The following is a 17,145-nucleotide window of genomic DNA, read 5'->3' as shown; positions in this document are numbered from 1 at the left end:
AGCACAATATCCTCAAGATTCATACATGCTGTTGCATATGGCAGAATTTCTTTCCTTTTTAAGGCTGAATAATATTCCATTGTATGTACATACCACATACCACATTTTCTTTATCCATTCGTCCATCAATGGACGTTTAGGTTTTTTCCATATCTAGACTATTGTGTTACAATGAACATGGGAGTGCAAATACCTCTGAGATCCTGATTTCAATTCTTTTTGATAAATACCCAGAACTGGAATTGCTGGAAGGTATGACAGTTCTTTGTTTTAGGAATCTTTATACTATTTTCCAGCTATAGCAGCTGTAGTGCCTTACATTCCCACCAACAGTACACAAGGGTTCCAATTTCTCTATTATCATCACTTGTCATATTCTATTTCTTTGATAATAACTATCCTAACAGGTGTGACATGATATCTCACTGTGGTTTTGATCTGCATCTCTCTGATAATTAGTAATGTTAAGCATCTTTTCATAGATCTGCTGGCCATTTGTATATATTCTATAGAGAAATGTTTTTCCAAGTCCTTTGCCTAGAATCGAGATTGCCAGGAGAAATATCAATAACCTCAGATATGCAGATGATACCACCCTTATGACAGAAAGTGAAGAGAAACTAAACAGCCTCTTGCTGAAGGTGAAAGAGGAAGAGTGTAAAAGATGGTTTAAAACTCAACATTTAAAAAACTAAGATCATGGCATACAGTCCCATTACTTCATGGCAAATAGATGGGGAAACAATGGAAACAGTGACAACTTTATTTTCTTGGGCTCCAAAATCCCTACAGATGGTGACGGCAGTCCTGAAATTAAAAGAAACTTGCTCCTTGGAAGAAAAGCTACAACAAACCTAGACAGCATATTAAAAAGCAGAGACATTACTTTGCCAACAAAGGTCCATCTAGTCAAAGCTATGGTTTTTCCAGGAGTCATGTATGGATGTGAGAGTTGGACCATAAGTAAAGTTGAGCACCAAATAACTGATGTTTTTGAACTTGCGCGGTGTTGGAGAAGACTCTTGAGAGTCCCTTGGACAGCAAAGAGATCCAACCAGTCCATCCTAAAGTAAATCAATCCTGAATATTCATTGGAAGGACTGATGCTGAAGCTGAAGCTCCAATACTTTGGCCGCCTGATGCAAAGGGCTGACTCCTTAGAAAAGACTCTGATTCTGGGAAAGATTGAAGGCAGGAGGAGGAGGAGACAACAGAGGATGAGATGGTTGAATGACATCACCAACCCAATAGACATAAGTTTGAGCAAGTTCTGGGAGCTGGTGAAGGACAGGGAAGTCTGGCATGCTGTAGTCCATGGGGTCTCAAAGACCATGAATGACTGAACTGAACTGAACTTGCCAAGTTTTCAATTGCATTATTTTCTTGTTATTAAGTGAGGACTTCTTTTATATTTTTGGATATTAACCCCTTGTCAGATAGACGGTTTGTAAATATTTTCTCCCATGGTACAGGTTGTCTTTTTACCCTGTTGTTTCCTTTGCTCTGCAGAAACTTCTTAGCTTAATGTAGTCCCACTTGTCTTTTATTTCACTACCTGTACTTTTACCAACAAAATCATTGCCAAGATCAATTTCATGAAGCTTTTCCCTTATGTTTCCTTCTAGATATTTTATAGTTTCAGGTCTTACTTTGAAGTTTCTAACCCATTTTGAGTTTATTTTGTTCACAGTATAAGGGTCCAATTGTGTTCTTTTGCATATGAATAGAGGATATCCAGTTTTCTCAACACCATATATTAAAGAGATTATCATTTCCCCATTGTGTATTCTTGGCACCCTGCTTGAAGATCAGTTGTCTGTATATGCATAGATTATGAGAATTAAATAAAATAGTAGATAAAATGTGGGTACAATGTCTGATTCACATTAAATGCTTAATACAAGTCATCAGTAAAAAAAAAAAAGCTATATGATGATGACAACAACATGAAGATAAGATGATGACAATTAACAGAGCCATCCACTCACTTACCTAGTCCCTATTTATAAGCAAGAATATAAAACTGTAAGATGACAGGGCAGGTTTAGGACTGCATATTAGCTACAGGAAAGATTTTCCCCCTATTTGTTAGCTAGATTCATAACTGTTACACAGATATGAAATACAAAAGGGTTTTCTTTCCATGTACTAATACTTAGAAAAGATTTTTAACCCCATCCTTAACAATCCAACTGTCTGACTTCAATTGCCTTTTGAAAGAAAAGGCCGGAAAAGAAAGAAGTGAAAAGGGAGATTATTTCTACTTGAACTGACAGCCAAAAACCTGCTTTATACTGACTAAATTTAAAAAAATTAAGTTTGGCTCATGCCAGTGTTATTAATCCCTCAGTTTGTAAGCTCTGTTTGATCCCAATGAATCTCTTTTTAAAAAAGAGTCTCCCTTTCATGTTAGAACTGGAGCAAAAAGTAATTGCAGAGGATACCATCCATATCAAATCAATTACCATGTCCTGTCTATTTTTCCTTTGTAATGACTCCCCAACTATTCCTTTTCTTTCCCACTGATGCTTTACTAACGTAATCTGCCCACATCTCACTCCTGGATATTCTCACTAGTCTCTCCTTGGTCCCTCTGCAGCTAGGAATCTACCACTGTTCTGTTCTGTGAGGAGCTATGAAATAAATATTCCTAAAATATCACATATAATTTTCTTAATCACAATATTTCCTTGATTGTTATGTAAAGAATAAAACCCAAACCCCTTTACTTAACTCTCAAGTTAATTCTCAGATTGTCTTGCACAGTCTGATCCCCAATCGCAATTTCATCTTTCAAGGAATGCCTTTTACAACTGGTTCCCAAATGGCTTTGGTATATTGGAAATGGCATTGGTTCAATGGCACATACTCATTATCTGTAGTTCATCAATTCCCAAATATTAAGCAGTTACAGAAAAACAAAAAAGATAAAAAGTATTTGTTTCCAAATACTCCTGACCACAACTAAAAACCCAAGAAAAGGATCCAAGGTTAATGTTAACGTTAAAAAAATCCACCCTATATTTCTTCAGTCGCAAGAAAATTTTACTTCTCAAACTATGCTCACAGTTATTTCCAGAGTTCTTCTAACTTCCAGCAAACGAAGACTGTCAAAGGATGAGCATGCAACTGGTGTCTATGGTGGTAATTCATCAGTCTTCCAATGTCATCAAAATTTCACAATGCTCACTTCATGCCCTCACCACAGCCCCCTCCTGTACTAGTAAAGCAAATGCAACTACTTGGGGGGCAAGCCAGGGACTGGGAGCAGCTGTGTAAATCAACTGCCAGGCTGGGAACAGAAACTAAGAATTCTATTCCTGCCTCATATCCAGTTACTAGGAGTTGTCCGTTTGGCTTTTAGTCTGTTTTTAGTCTCTCCTGGTATTTTTTTTTTCCCTTCTGAATAAACAAGCTTGTCTAATACAAGACTCTCAAGATGTGAGGGCTCCTTCTTCACACGGAAGCAGCAACTCCTAAAGATCTCTATTTTCTGCATGTGAATATTTCATTAGATTAGATTCATGAATTCTCTGTAGACTCTGGGGTTCTTTTGGTTAATGGTGATTGCAAACACAGATCCAGAAACAACCACTGGAACGACAACTACCTTCAAGGTACGTGAATTAAAGACCTTTGTCTTCAAGTTTTATGGATTCCAGATCACCACAAGCTAACTCATTCATTATTCCTTCAACATTTATCAAGCACCTACTATGTGCCAGGCCTGTGCTTAGCACAGGGCATATAATGATTTTTAAAAACACCACCACACACTCAAGGGCAGAGATACCAAGGAACAGAGGTGAAATGTGGAATGAGTCCCTAGGCATTATTATTTTATAGTAAGAGGATCATTAATCCCTCTCTGGCTTTTAAATGCTGTAAGGGTATATTAAAACAGGAGTTCAAAACAAGTAAGCAAGCATTTTGACCACCCACAATGTACTCATCACTGAACCAGATATTACAAAACTCTAAAATGGACTGGAAGCAACCATATATTGCTGAAAAAAACACAAATTTTAGAATCATAAACTCTCATTCTAGCAAGTCCTAGTTGTAAAGATAGGACAAGTTACTTAACCCCCTGAACTTCAGTTTCCTCAACTTGTGTGTGGGTGTGTGTGTCCGACTCTTTGTGACCCCATAGACTATAGCTTGCCAGGCTCCTCTATCCGTGGAATTTTCCAGGCAAGAATACTGGAGTGGGTTGCCATTTCCTTCTCCAGGGGATCTTCCCAACCCAAGGAAGTTTAGGGTATTAGAACATTTAGGAGTTTTGTGTCTCTTGTGTCTCCTCTACTGGCAGGCGGGTTCTTCACCAGCTAAGTCAACAGGCAAGTACTTCTCCAACTTGAAGAGGTGAGAAAATCTGCCTGGTTGGGATTAAATGAGACATGATATAAAATGCCTTTCAGAGGGTCGGCGCTCAAGAACTGTTTATTGCCTTTGTTTCAAAGAAACTGGGGCTACTGACACCAATTAGGAGATTACCACTTTGGTAGATGGTCTAGACTAGGACAGTGACAGTAAGACCAAAGGAAAAGTAAGATATACCAAAGGCAATCAAACAGTCAGGCAGGAGATTTAGCATTGCATCAAAAAGGTTACATTATACTCAGGAACTAAAAGAAACATTCTTTTAGGGATAAACAAAATATGATATATCGATACAGCATAACACTGGTCAGAAATAAAAAGAAATAAGTACCGATACATAACAAGGATGAAACTTTAAAACATAATGCTAAGTTAAAGTAATTATTCCCAGAGAACTACTTATTGTATGATTTCATTTATCTGAAATACTCAGAATAGGCAAATCCATGGGGACAGAAGGTGCATTAGTTGTTACCTACATTTGGGGGTGTGGGGAGATTGGGTGAGATAACTAAGGGATGTGAGGTTTCCCTCTGTAGTGATGAAAATGTGATTGTGATGCTTGCACAACTCTGTGAATATTCTAAAAGCCACCGAAGTGTGTAAGTAGTGAGTGAATTGTATTGAATGTAAATTATATACCAATAAAGCTATTTTTAAAAGATTAAATAAGACAATGCTTATAGCATCTCTGAAGTGCTCAATAAATGTAGACTGATGATGTTACTGATATTGTTTCCAGAAGAAAATACATTTAATCTCAATTTTTTCATGCATGTTACTGATGAGAATCATCTGCACACTTAATATCAAAATAATAAAACTATTATGTAATATAGAGGAAACATTAAGAAATCTCAGCAATGTTCTAATAACCTAAACTCCTATATTTACAACAATCAGAAACAATAACATCTATGACAATCAGAAGTAATAACAGTGATACCAATGAAGTCCTCAACTATTTCAGATAAAGTTTACTGCTTCTTCCTCTGTAGTTTGTCTATTTATACTTTCATCACATCATTATCTATTGTAAACATATGACATTTTTCCCACTAAAGTGTAAGTTCTATCAGAGTAAGGACTGTGTTCCACTCAGTTTTGTATCCTTTGGGAGAACATACTACAATGCTGATACATAGTAACTGTGCTTAATACATGTTTATTGAATGAGCATTTAATTTAAAATTCCTGGATTTCTTGTAACTTCTCATCTCTGAATTCCTGTTTCAGCCTCCCTAAAAAAAGAGGAGGAGAAGGTTTTGAAAGGTGACCAATTTAACAATTACAACTCACATCTATACCTGACTAATAAATGAAAGCACCTCAACAAGTGATGTTTTAACTAGTTTTGACAGTCTTAAACTTCCGAGGATCTCAGGAACAGGAAAATAACCCGAAACAGGTTATTTAGCCCTCAGAAAACTCTGAGAAATCTATATAATCAGCCTATGATCTCTGCCATCTGAGAAGCCCCTCCCAGCTATCCGTCTTGCTGCTGCCTTTCAGAGAACATTTACCCCTTCTGGCTACCATAGGTACTAGTACTAGTAACCAGTAGCAAAGCCTAGTTCCTCCAAATGTGGTACCCAGATCAGCAGCATGGGCAAGACCTGGGAGTTTGTTGAAAAAGCAGAGTCTCATTTTTAACTAGATCCCCAGGTGATTTACATGCACACTGAAGTATAGCTGACCATGCCTGGTCTCTAGACTCAGACTGTCTAGACTTGAACTCCACAGCAGACCCACTGGAGTACCTCATGCAAATCACTTCACCCAGGGATTCTTACTCCAGTGCACACTTTAGAACCACCTGGATTCTAAAAAGATTTTAAAAAATCACAAAGCCTTGGCTCCACCAGAAATTGAATTAATTAGCCTAGGACCCAATAATGTTTAAAGCTCCCCTAACTAGGGGAATGCAGCCAGAATTCAGAACTACTGAATAACTTCTCTAAGCTTCTATCAAACAAGATAGGGGTTGTGAGGAACAAAAAATCTGATCACCTTTGAAGAGCTTTTGGCCTAGTACTTGGGATGTATAAGTGCTCAATAATTGGTAGTTATTATTATCAGACTGGAAATGTGGAAATGAACTGTCCTACAGCAAGGGAAAAAAAAGCAACAAAACATTAGTCTGGCCCCACGGGTATGTACCAGCCAAACTCATGAGGACAAAAGAAAGGACACAATCAAAGTAACACATTATCCCCAGGATGACCTCTCCTAGCAGCCAACTGTTGATTGAAGCTTCAAGGAAACTACAACGTGTCAGGTAAGGGGCACACCATCCCTGCAAGGTATCAGCAAAGGCCAGCACCTTAATTTGGAATGTACTGATGGCAGGTGGGGGAGCATTATTTCAGCAGGTCTGTAACACAGGAAATCCCCCTTACCATACCTTCCTGATTTACACTGATTCTTGATGCACACCACATGTGTCCTCAAATCTCTCTTTCCCTCCCCCGCAAATTGTCAATCGTTCTGTTCCACATTTAGGTGATGAAAACTTAAAACCTGTGGTTATAACTTCTATGAGAAATTTCATTTTGAAAGCTTTCTAAATTTCAACTTTATTGCCACGAGGAAAATAGAAGAAACAAAAGACCTCAGTCATCCACTACACAAAAACCCCGAGTGAAGACATTTAATAAGTGTAAGTTTTCTATAGCAAGTTGTTGAAAATCCTGACCTTTGGACTGGGGTACCATTCATTTGCTTCTACAAATGTTCCATGAAACAATAGCATTTATTTTTCTAATGGTTTCAGGTTACATGTTTAGTTTCACCTATGGGTTATACTTTGGCTAAACCTGAACTGTAGTTTCTTTTGAATCTACAACTCAGTGAATTTAACCTGAGTCTACTCTTCCTAGAGGATTCATAATGGACAGGCAAGTAAGTCCACAATCTCTTTTTTTTCCAACAATTGCAAAGAAATAGGAGAAGGCAATGGAAACCCACTCCAGTACTCTTGCCTGGCAAATCCCATGGATGGAGGAGCCTTGTAGGCTGCAGTCCACGGGTTCGCTAAGAGTCGGACACAACTAAGCGACTTCACTTTCACTTTTCACTTTCATGGAGAAGGAAATGGCAACCCACTCCAGTGTTCTTGCCTGGAGAATCCCAGGGACAGGGGAGCCTGGTGGGCTGCCGTCTACGGGGTCACACAGAGTTGGACACGACTGAAACGACTTAGCAGCAGCAGCAGCAGCAAAGAAATAAAACATTTGGATGAAGAGTATACATATTAGGGCACTGTGCATATGCATGCTAAGTAGCTTCAGTTGTGTTCAACTCTTTGCGACCTTATGGACTGTACCCGACCAGGCTCCCTAGTCCATGGGCTTCTCCAGGCAAGAATACTGGAGTGCTATGCCCTCCTCCAGGGGATCTTCCCAACCTAGGAACTGAGCCCACATCTCTTACATCTCCTGCATTGGCGGGCAGGTTTTTCACCACCAGCACCAACCGGGAAGCCCATTAGGGTACTGAGAGACACATAAAGATTTATCTCAATGGTGATCACAAACATTTTATTAAATTTGCATGGTTTAGTGACCATCACCAAAAGCTCATGTTCTATTTCCAGCTCCTCTGCTTACTCAGTATGGGCCTCTTCTGTGATAAATGAATCCCTCTCACTGGGTACACTGTGATTCCTAATGAATGCCTGAACTTAAAGGCTTCTAATTTCTTTGTTGGAAGTCTCAGTGATACTGGCGTCCACACAGTGCTCTAGAAAGTCCGCTCTGTGTCATTCTCTGAACTAGTTCTAACCTCACTCTGCGTTTGGATTACAATCTCAAGGGATTCTGAGATTCAGATGCAAAATCTACAAAAATGACATTCTGCAACCTGTCCAGAAGTTTGTCAATGAAGAATAGTTCGAAAAGAACCTGAGGGAAAAAACAAAAAACAAAAAGAACCTGAGACTAAACTAGACCCCAGCACACAAACACATTATAAAAGGTGACAGCCATCTTTTTCAATTGCTCGTGTGTCTCTCTGTGATTATTCTTTTGTTTTTCCTAACACGTATTTTGTATCCTAACCCACCAGACCTTTGAATACCCTCATGGGAGGGTCTATGGATACACATTTCTTTTTTAATGTCCCATGATACTTGGTATAGGGCTTCTGAGTGCCTGATAGATGAATGGACAAATAAATGAATTAGTGAATAAATCAAAGACTGGATCTTATCTAAGCATGCTGTAGAGAAAACAGGACTGGGTTCTAATCCTAGTTGCACTAACTACTCATCTTATGACCTTCAGCACGTGACATGTCTTTTCTAAGTCCCCATTTCTTCAAACACACACATACACATTTGAGCACACACACGTTTGTCAACAGATTGATTTAAGAATTAAATTAGATAATATATGTAAAACAGAACTCGAAACAAAATGTTATTATTAAGCATTATTATTATTAGTTACCCTTAAGGCCAGATCAAGATCTCTCCTCCTAGGCACCTGTCCTGACTACTCCAGCTCTCATTTAACCTCCTTCTCTGAACTCCTATAGCCCTTACAGCTTGTTCCACATCCTTTAACCTTTGAATATATCATATCCTGTTCCTACTGCTATTTTTTCCTACACACCTTATATGTCTGAGGAGATCTTGAACTCACAGAATCTTAGAATTAGATGCCCCAAGCAAACACTGTGATCCATTTTCTTCATTTTACGGATAATGAAGACTTTAAGAAAGTTAACAACTTACACAATGACCCATTTAATTAGTAGAAAAACAAGTTCATTAACACAGGCTCTGCTTAAGCCTTCAGATTTAACGAGCAATGTCACTGAGTCCCCACTCTGCAATCTTTACCTCGGTGATTTTGGGTAAGTTAACCAATCTGTGCCTCAGTTTCCCCATTTGTCAAGTGGGAAAAATACTACTTTCTTCATAGGGCTGATAAGATTAAATATTAATCTATGTAAATTCCTTAAAATAGTACTTAACACATAAGAAGCACCCAACAATGTTAGATAATATTACTATGTTATTATTCTTATTAAGCTGCAGGGAAATATTCATCCTTCCATAGTATTTCTAAGATAATAACCCAAATCTGAGCAATTCAACTTTTCCCAGCTTTCCAATCTCATCTTCCATCTTTCAAGGTGTTTTCACCTTTCCAGAGCAAGTAAAAATAAGGTGGTGGTTCAATTTCCAAATCCCTCAATTCAAACATACAGATACAGATATGTACGCCATCTTTTCTAAATATGCAGTTTATATTTTTCATTCTTCATTCTTCACTACACAAAAAGCAAAGTACATGTATTAAGGTTTGTAAATAATACAAATACTTTGTTTTACTTCATGTGTCTGTTCCATGCAATGTGATGATAGTTATCTCTATATGGATTTTTATGTGTATATCAATCACAGTGTGTTTTAATTTTAAATTCCTAGAGACAAAAATGATGTCTGCTTAAGTCAATCAAACATAAATTCTGGGGCACTTGGACTAAATTAGATCAAGTATTCAAGGAAGAATTTCAGAAAAATTTAGAGAATGAGGGAGGATTAATAAGGACTGGCCCAGCAGAAACCTTAATGAAAAAGGGAATTTGGGCAGAGCTTTGAAGGACAAGTAAAAATTTTAATTCAAGACAGAAAATCAGTGTTCAAGGTAAAGGGTATAGGATGAGCAAAGTGGAAAGACTTGACAAAGATTAGTCTGATTAAAATAGAAACATGATACTCAAGACCATTGAGAAATTCTATTGAATATGTAAGACCAGAGCACTTTAAGAGTATGGTTCATATTCTATTCCTCTTGGGTAGCCACAGTATCTAACACTAAGCTTGGTATATGATTTATAACCAAAAAACATGTATTGAATTAAGCAAAATTACAGTCTTCCACTGTACTAAAGTGAAGAAAACTGATCATGAAACCAAAAGACAAAGGAGTCCAACAAGATATCTACACTTTCTACAGCACTAGCTGTGTTAGCCACCCAGTTGTGTCCAGCTCTTTGGGACCCCATGGACTATAGCCTGCCAGCCTCCTCTGTCCATGGAATCTCCAGGCAGGATACTGGAGTAGGTTGCCATTTCCTTCTCTAGGGGATCTTCCCAACCCAGGGATCAAACCCAGGTCTCCCTCATTGCAGACAGATTCTCTACTGTCTGAGCCACCAGGGAACCTCCACAGTAACAGCTACTAGTCCGCAAATGTGTATTTACTTTGTCTACCTCACTATCCGTGGACAAGTGCAAAAAAACAAAACACAAAAAATTCTTCCATATTCATGTATTCATACTCTCTGTTTCTCTATTTTTATCTCTTTCTGTCTCATATATATACACACACTGTTCAGAGTTCCAGTCCATTGCTCACAAACTGAAACAGCTAAAAATTTGATTAAGGTACTAAGAAGCACAGACGTTAAGAGTCTTAACATCTAATCCACTTTGATGAAGGAGTCTCAGAAGAGGCTCCTGCCTCTACAAACCCAGACCATGTGACTCGCAGGCTGAAGGGGCCCATGGAATTTTGAAAGAAATTTCTTTTCTTCCATGAGGCACCCATGCCACTAGGAGGCCTTGGGAGAACAGAAGAAAGGATGTAAATAAATATGGCAAGAGAAGTAGTGATATCTGGTATTGGCAACAGGAACACAACAGGAACACACAACAATCTGTGGATTACCTTTGTACCCAATTATCAAGTGATAAATTATGCAAATGTGGTTGTGATTGAAACGTCTATTTTCTGATTCACTGAAATTAAGTCAGCTCTACAAGCAGTAGACCAGAGTTTTCAGATCTCTTCTCTACCACTTCCAGCACTAGATAGATCCACAATTACTAAACTGTGACCAAATGGCATGATAACTATCTTTGTGAGATACCACATTCAAATTCACAGGGGTATATATACTGAGCTGCAACTAGCACTCCAGACCTGGCTAGCAAATTTCAAAAATTACAGAAAACACATCCACTTTGTTTCCAAAAGGCAGAATAAAATACACATAAAACTTCAGAAAATTTCTGACACCCTTTAATACAATATTAAATTGTGTCAAATCCTTCTAAAGTTGCTGACAGACAAATCATGAAATGCTAAATGCTGACCTTGGAATGGAGACTTTTCTTGGCCTAGAAAATCTCTAGAAACTATTTTTGGCTGATGCTTTGAAGTGATAAGAGGTCAGGAGTATATAATTTGACAACTGTACCTGGGCCTCATTCATCTTCTCAGCCTCAGCACCAAACGAGCCTGGAACTAGCTTCCTTTTCAATGAGTAAATTCACGAGTAAATAAACATGAAATAGTAGCCTGTTTTTACTCTATAAAAGAGGAGTGATAAAAATTATCAAGCAAATCCTAAAACCTTTATTTTATATACCCTATAAGAACCAAATTAATAATTTAGTTTTAAATTATCTGTCCTTCAAAAATAAATAAATAAATAAATAAATTATCTGTCCTTCAAACATGCCTCATAACTCAAACCTCATCAAGTGCAGTTGTAATACACTTTAGCTAAAGTATATGAATGTGTGCAATGATTTAGAAAAGAAGAATGGGGAAGGGCAAGGGTCACTGTCCATGTTGAAAACATGTCCTTCCCTTCTCCAATAGAGTAAAAATATTTATAATAGCCTCTATTTTCCTATAGGGCCAATTCCATTTTACTATGCTTAAAATTCAACATTCCCATCATCTGATCTGGATTTACCCAACAAAACTTTACTCTTCCACAAGTACTTTCTTCTTTTTTAATTACATATTTTGAAGCTAACAAAAATACATTACACTAGAACTTCTTTAAATCCAAACTAGACATTCGAGAAAAATGAGCTTTTCTTAGAATATTTTCTAATATTTGCTTTTCATAATTTAAATTATAAACATTTCTGAATTAACAAAAGTATGCAAATAGGCTTCTATAAAAAGAAATGTTATGCTTCTAGCAATGTGAACTAATATAATTTTTAACATGTACCTTCTATTTAGGCAGGGTGGTTTCCTTATTGCCCAGATCCATAATTCAGCTTTCCCTCATGCTCTTTTCTTTGAATGAAATACCCTCTCTCCTCATCTCTATACTTCACAAGGCCCAACCTAAATCCCACGTAAGTCCAGCCAGTACTCATCTCTATTTTCCCTGTCATGCTCTGGCAAACTATTTTGTTCCACTTAGCACTTCTATATTCTATATTATCTTTGTGTTACTCTTCAGTTTTATCATTATAAATGTTATCTCATTAACAAGTCATTAGATCATTGATAGCTGGCACAAGGTCTTTTGAAGGGGAAAGGTCAAGTATTTTGTAGGGTATCCTTTGATTTGACTAGTGTTTTCTCATATTTACAGAGAGTTATGGATTTGAGGAAATATCACAAAGGTAAAGTGTCCTTCTCATCACATGATATCAGGGAATACATAATATCAACATGACTATTCTGCTGATGTTAACCTTGATCACTAATATGTGATATTAAAATGATATCTGACAACTTCTCCACTGTAAAGTTACTATTTTCCCCCTTACAGACTCTCTTCTTTAGAAACGAGTTGTTAAATCCAGCCCACATTCAAGCAGAGAACAGAAGCTCCACATCCTAAATGTATCAAATTGGTGGTCATATGCTAAAGCCTCCACAGTAATTAATTAATACTATGAGAGAAATGTTTTGATGCTATGCAAATATCCCATTTTGCCATAAAACTATGCCTACTTATTTTAATACTGATTAGTGGATCTTGCCTACAGCAATAATTACAGTTGTGCTCTAATGTTGATATGGTACTGTATCTTTTATTTGTTTGATAACCTGCCATTTTGTCCAGCATCAAACTAAACACAGATCAGGTAATCAATAAAGACTTGTTACATGTAATTGAATTTCAAGAAACATTTATGTAAAATAAAGTGAGATAGTGCAAAGTGTGTATGTTCAAGGCTAATACGTATTTTGGCAGTTGTGCTGTTATGTCATATGTCCTGATGGATGGACTGAGAATAGAAAGACAAAGAATTAACTACCTCATCTCTACTAAAACTAGGAAAACTTCCTGGAGAAAGGAGAACAATAATATTATCTGTATAGTGCCTTAGAGTTTACAAAGTGTACTCCACATTCATTATTTAGGATTTCAGAAGCTCTCAGAAGCAAAAATTTTCAGGAAATGAAAATTGAAAACAACATTTAAATTTGTGAAAAGGTACTATTAAACTGTGAGTTGGAATATTAGATGTAGAAACTACGAAAGGTCAACCAAGCAAAGCTAAAGTAAAGGCAAAAAAGAAACAGATATGATTTAAAAAAAAAAAAAGTGTGAGTCCAGTGCAAGACTTTAAATCAGGTGGTAAAGTTGATTTAACAAACAGTATTAAACCAAAGCACTGAGACTACCAAAGATAAAGAGAACACAGTTAAAATAATGAAGTATGTCATTAAAATAAATATTAAGAATGGACTTCATGGAAAAATGCATTGAAGGTAAAAAATGAATAGAATCTTTATGTATGTGTTTACACATTTCTTCATTGGCAACCTCCATTTTTCCAGTGTTTTTAACATGCTTTTAACCTAGTAGGCATCCAGAAATATTTGCTGAAGTTCTACTCTGTGTCAGACAGAATGCTAGACATTTTGGGGTATGCAACAATTAGATATGGTCCCTTCCTGTTAATAATTTACATTCTATTAAAAAGTAAAACAAGACAGAAGGGGCCAAAAGAAAGAAAGCTGCAAAACCATCCAAAGGAAGAAAAGATAACTATGAAATGACCTGTTCAGGAAAGGCTTGTGGAAATAAGGGGCATTTGCAGAATTGGGTAGAGTGGGTAGTAAGATTTTAACAAAGCCAAGAAAAAGGCATTTAAAGCACAGACAGAATGGCTGAACACAAGGGGTTGAGATAAAGGTGTTTTAAGGAAACAGTGAAAATCAAGCAAGGCTGCAATAAAAGGTATATGAAAACATAAGAGTGAAAAAGATAAGCTGAGATTTTAAAAAGGTTTTGAACGGCAAGTTGAGGAGTTTGAACATTTCCTGTAAGCAATCCAAAAATAATCAAAAGATTTCCAGCAAAAGAGTGACATGATGAAGGTGATATTTTAAAAATATTAAACTGGCTTTTGATGTGCACAACAAATGGTATATATCTTGATTAAAGATATGATTATGGCAGTAGGGAGACAGGCACACAAATAAAGCACACCGAATATATAACAAACAAGAGCAGACAGTAGCAAAATAAATTTAAGAACAAAAGATTAACCTATGATTTCTTTGTTAGGAGCAAGAATAGCATAACATCACATAGAACCAAGAGGAAGTTAGGCAAAGAGTAAGACCCCAAAGTATGAAGAATAATCCTATTTCCTATTTTCATTTCTTCCATCATGTTTGTATGAAATTCAAGTTGCCTATGCTAAAGTAGAATAGGTAACTGTATTAGAGGACTAACTAGATAAGTTCCCAAAGTGATATATAAACAGTGACTTTAGAAAGAGGAAATGCAGCTGCCTTAAAATGTTTTAAAAGTATTCAGAAAATACAAGCCACATGACTTGCTAATTGCTCAGTTAGTTCAGGGAAAAACAACAAAAACAAAAAATCACATCAAGGTAGCAATATGAATGCATTAACCAGAGAAGTGTACCTTACCCAAGCTGGGTATCAGTTCATTTAAATGTTAGTATATAACAAAACTAAATATTAGTCTCTTCTCTCATTACCACACACACAAAAAATAGGCACTCTTATGTTCTCCACCTCTACTTCTTAAAGAGAATTCTCCCTACATTTTCTTAATCCTCTCAAACAATTCCCTAATTCTATCTCCTTTCTTCTGTATAAACTTTAGTCTACTGCATTTTATTTACTTCTTAATTCCACTTTAAAATGTTAAATATAAATTTTCTGAAGCTGCTTTTAATAAAAGTAGGAATATTTAGTCTTCATAGTTAGCCTTTGCAGTTGACAAAATATTTTATACACATTACCTCACAGAAGCAATGCGCAGCAGGTATTATCATCATCCATATATTATACAGAAGCAGCAAGCCCAGGGCCACATATTCATAAGTGATAGAGTCAGGCCTGAAATACAGGTTTTCTGAATCCAAATTGCATATTCTCCTCCCTATGTCACTCAGTTTCATCATGTGCCAGTAGCTATATCTAATTATTCAAAAGGTATGTTATTATTCTATACTATGTTTAAGCCAATACATCTCTTTTTTTAAAAAAATAGGTACTTATGCCCAAATGGCCCTATTATACGGCCATTTATCGAGAAAACCTAATTATTTTAAGAAGCTCATTATGATGATAGTTATCACTGGATGAAAAGTGATGACTGAAGCATAATATTTGCAAAATTGCTGAGCCTATACCAAAACCATTTTTGCCTTTAATTCTGCAACACAACATGTAACAACAAAGACAATATGGGTGATTTAAGGATATATGAGCATCAAAGGACAGAAACAGGGCATTCCTACTCTCTTTAGCTGCGCAAAGGCCTCAAATACTGGTATAGTTCAGAGCATCTTATTACCAGGGAGACATAAATCAAAAGGAGTTCAGCTAGGAGCAATAAAACAGATTAGTGTCTGAAAGGACTGACTTTAAAGAAAGTTTTAAAAGAATTAAATCCAGGTAGTCTAGATAAAAAAAACAGCTAAGAGGAAACCTTTTTTTGAAGCTGACATTCACAACAAAGAAATTATTTTGAAGATAAATGTCTAAAACAATGCAAAAAGGAACATTCATATATTTGGAGAATATAAGGGGAAAATTCAGGAGAAATTTACTGACAAAAACCTGTGGGACAAAAGAACTTTCTCCCACAAGAGTGGTGAAAACTACATTCCTAGAGATATTTAATACCATGTTGGACAAGACAAGAAAAGGATTCCATATGGAATGATCCTGTACTGGCCCCTGTAGTGGTGGGAGGAATAAAGATGACCTCTTAGATCTTTTCCATTTCTGATTTTTTCCTAACTCTATGAAGTTTTATGGGGCACGGCCTTCTACCAATTTCCTTTCTCCCCATGATACCCACTTTCTCCTTTCACAAACGGAAACAAATTGTAACCTTCATTTTAAGCAGATCTCCCATTCTCAGTGAATAGGTAATATAATCCTAGGTACAAATTTCGGAGAAAAAGGCTAATTCCTAAACTTATAATCCCCCCCCCCAACAGTGGTTCCTGGGACTCTTACAAGTTTTTTCACAAACTAAAGAAGTAGTAGTTCAAATGGACTCAAAGAAGAGCAGTTTCATCAGGAAAACCATTAATATCCTCCCTTCTTGTACCTGAACACAAAGCTGACAGTGACCCTGGGAGCTAAAAAGCACTGGGTCAAATTACCATCAGAGCTGCTGCTCAGGATTATCTTTTAGCTTTCAGCATTTTATGCTGAGTGACAGCAAAGTCTACCTGCAATCCACATTTTCATAGCAATGACATTTACCTTTGAAAAGATGTAGCCTTAAACATTTACACACTTGGCAAATGTTGTAAAAGAGTAAGTCTGATTCAGGATTCAAACTCAAGAAGCCTCAGCCCTGCCCTCTTTCTCATCTGACACTTAGAAAAAAAAATGCTTCTCAGCCAACCTTGAAACAGATCCCAACTCTCCAAAATTCCTGTTCAGTGAAAGCCCCAGAAAATACAACAGGCTTTTCCTCATTTTGCTGATTTATAAGGACAAGATGTAACAAAATCCAGAGAGCTCTGAGAACACGTCCCTAAGCCCT

General features: G+C 36.8%; 1 protein-coding gene across 3 annotated transcripts in view; it reads right to left on the bottom strand.

Annotated features, from left to right (window-relative positions):
* HPSE2 (heparanase 2 (inactive)) overlaps positions 1-17,145 on the bottom strand; it is a 665,453-nt gene that overhangs the window by 643,962 nt on the left and 4,346 nt on the right. The window lies entirely within an intron of this gene.

The sequence above is a fragment of the Cervus canadensis genome, chromosome 8, assembly GCF_019320065.1.
Source record: "Cervus canadensis isolate Bull #8, Minnesota chromosome 8, ASM1932006v1, whole genome shotgun sequence".
NCBI classification, from domain to species: Eukaryota; Metazoa; Chordata; class Mammalia; order Artiodactyla; family Cervidae; genus Cervus; species Cervus canadensis.
Note: the sequence above shows the minus strand (reverse complement) of the source record. Positions and strands in the feature narration are given on the sequence as shown.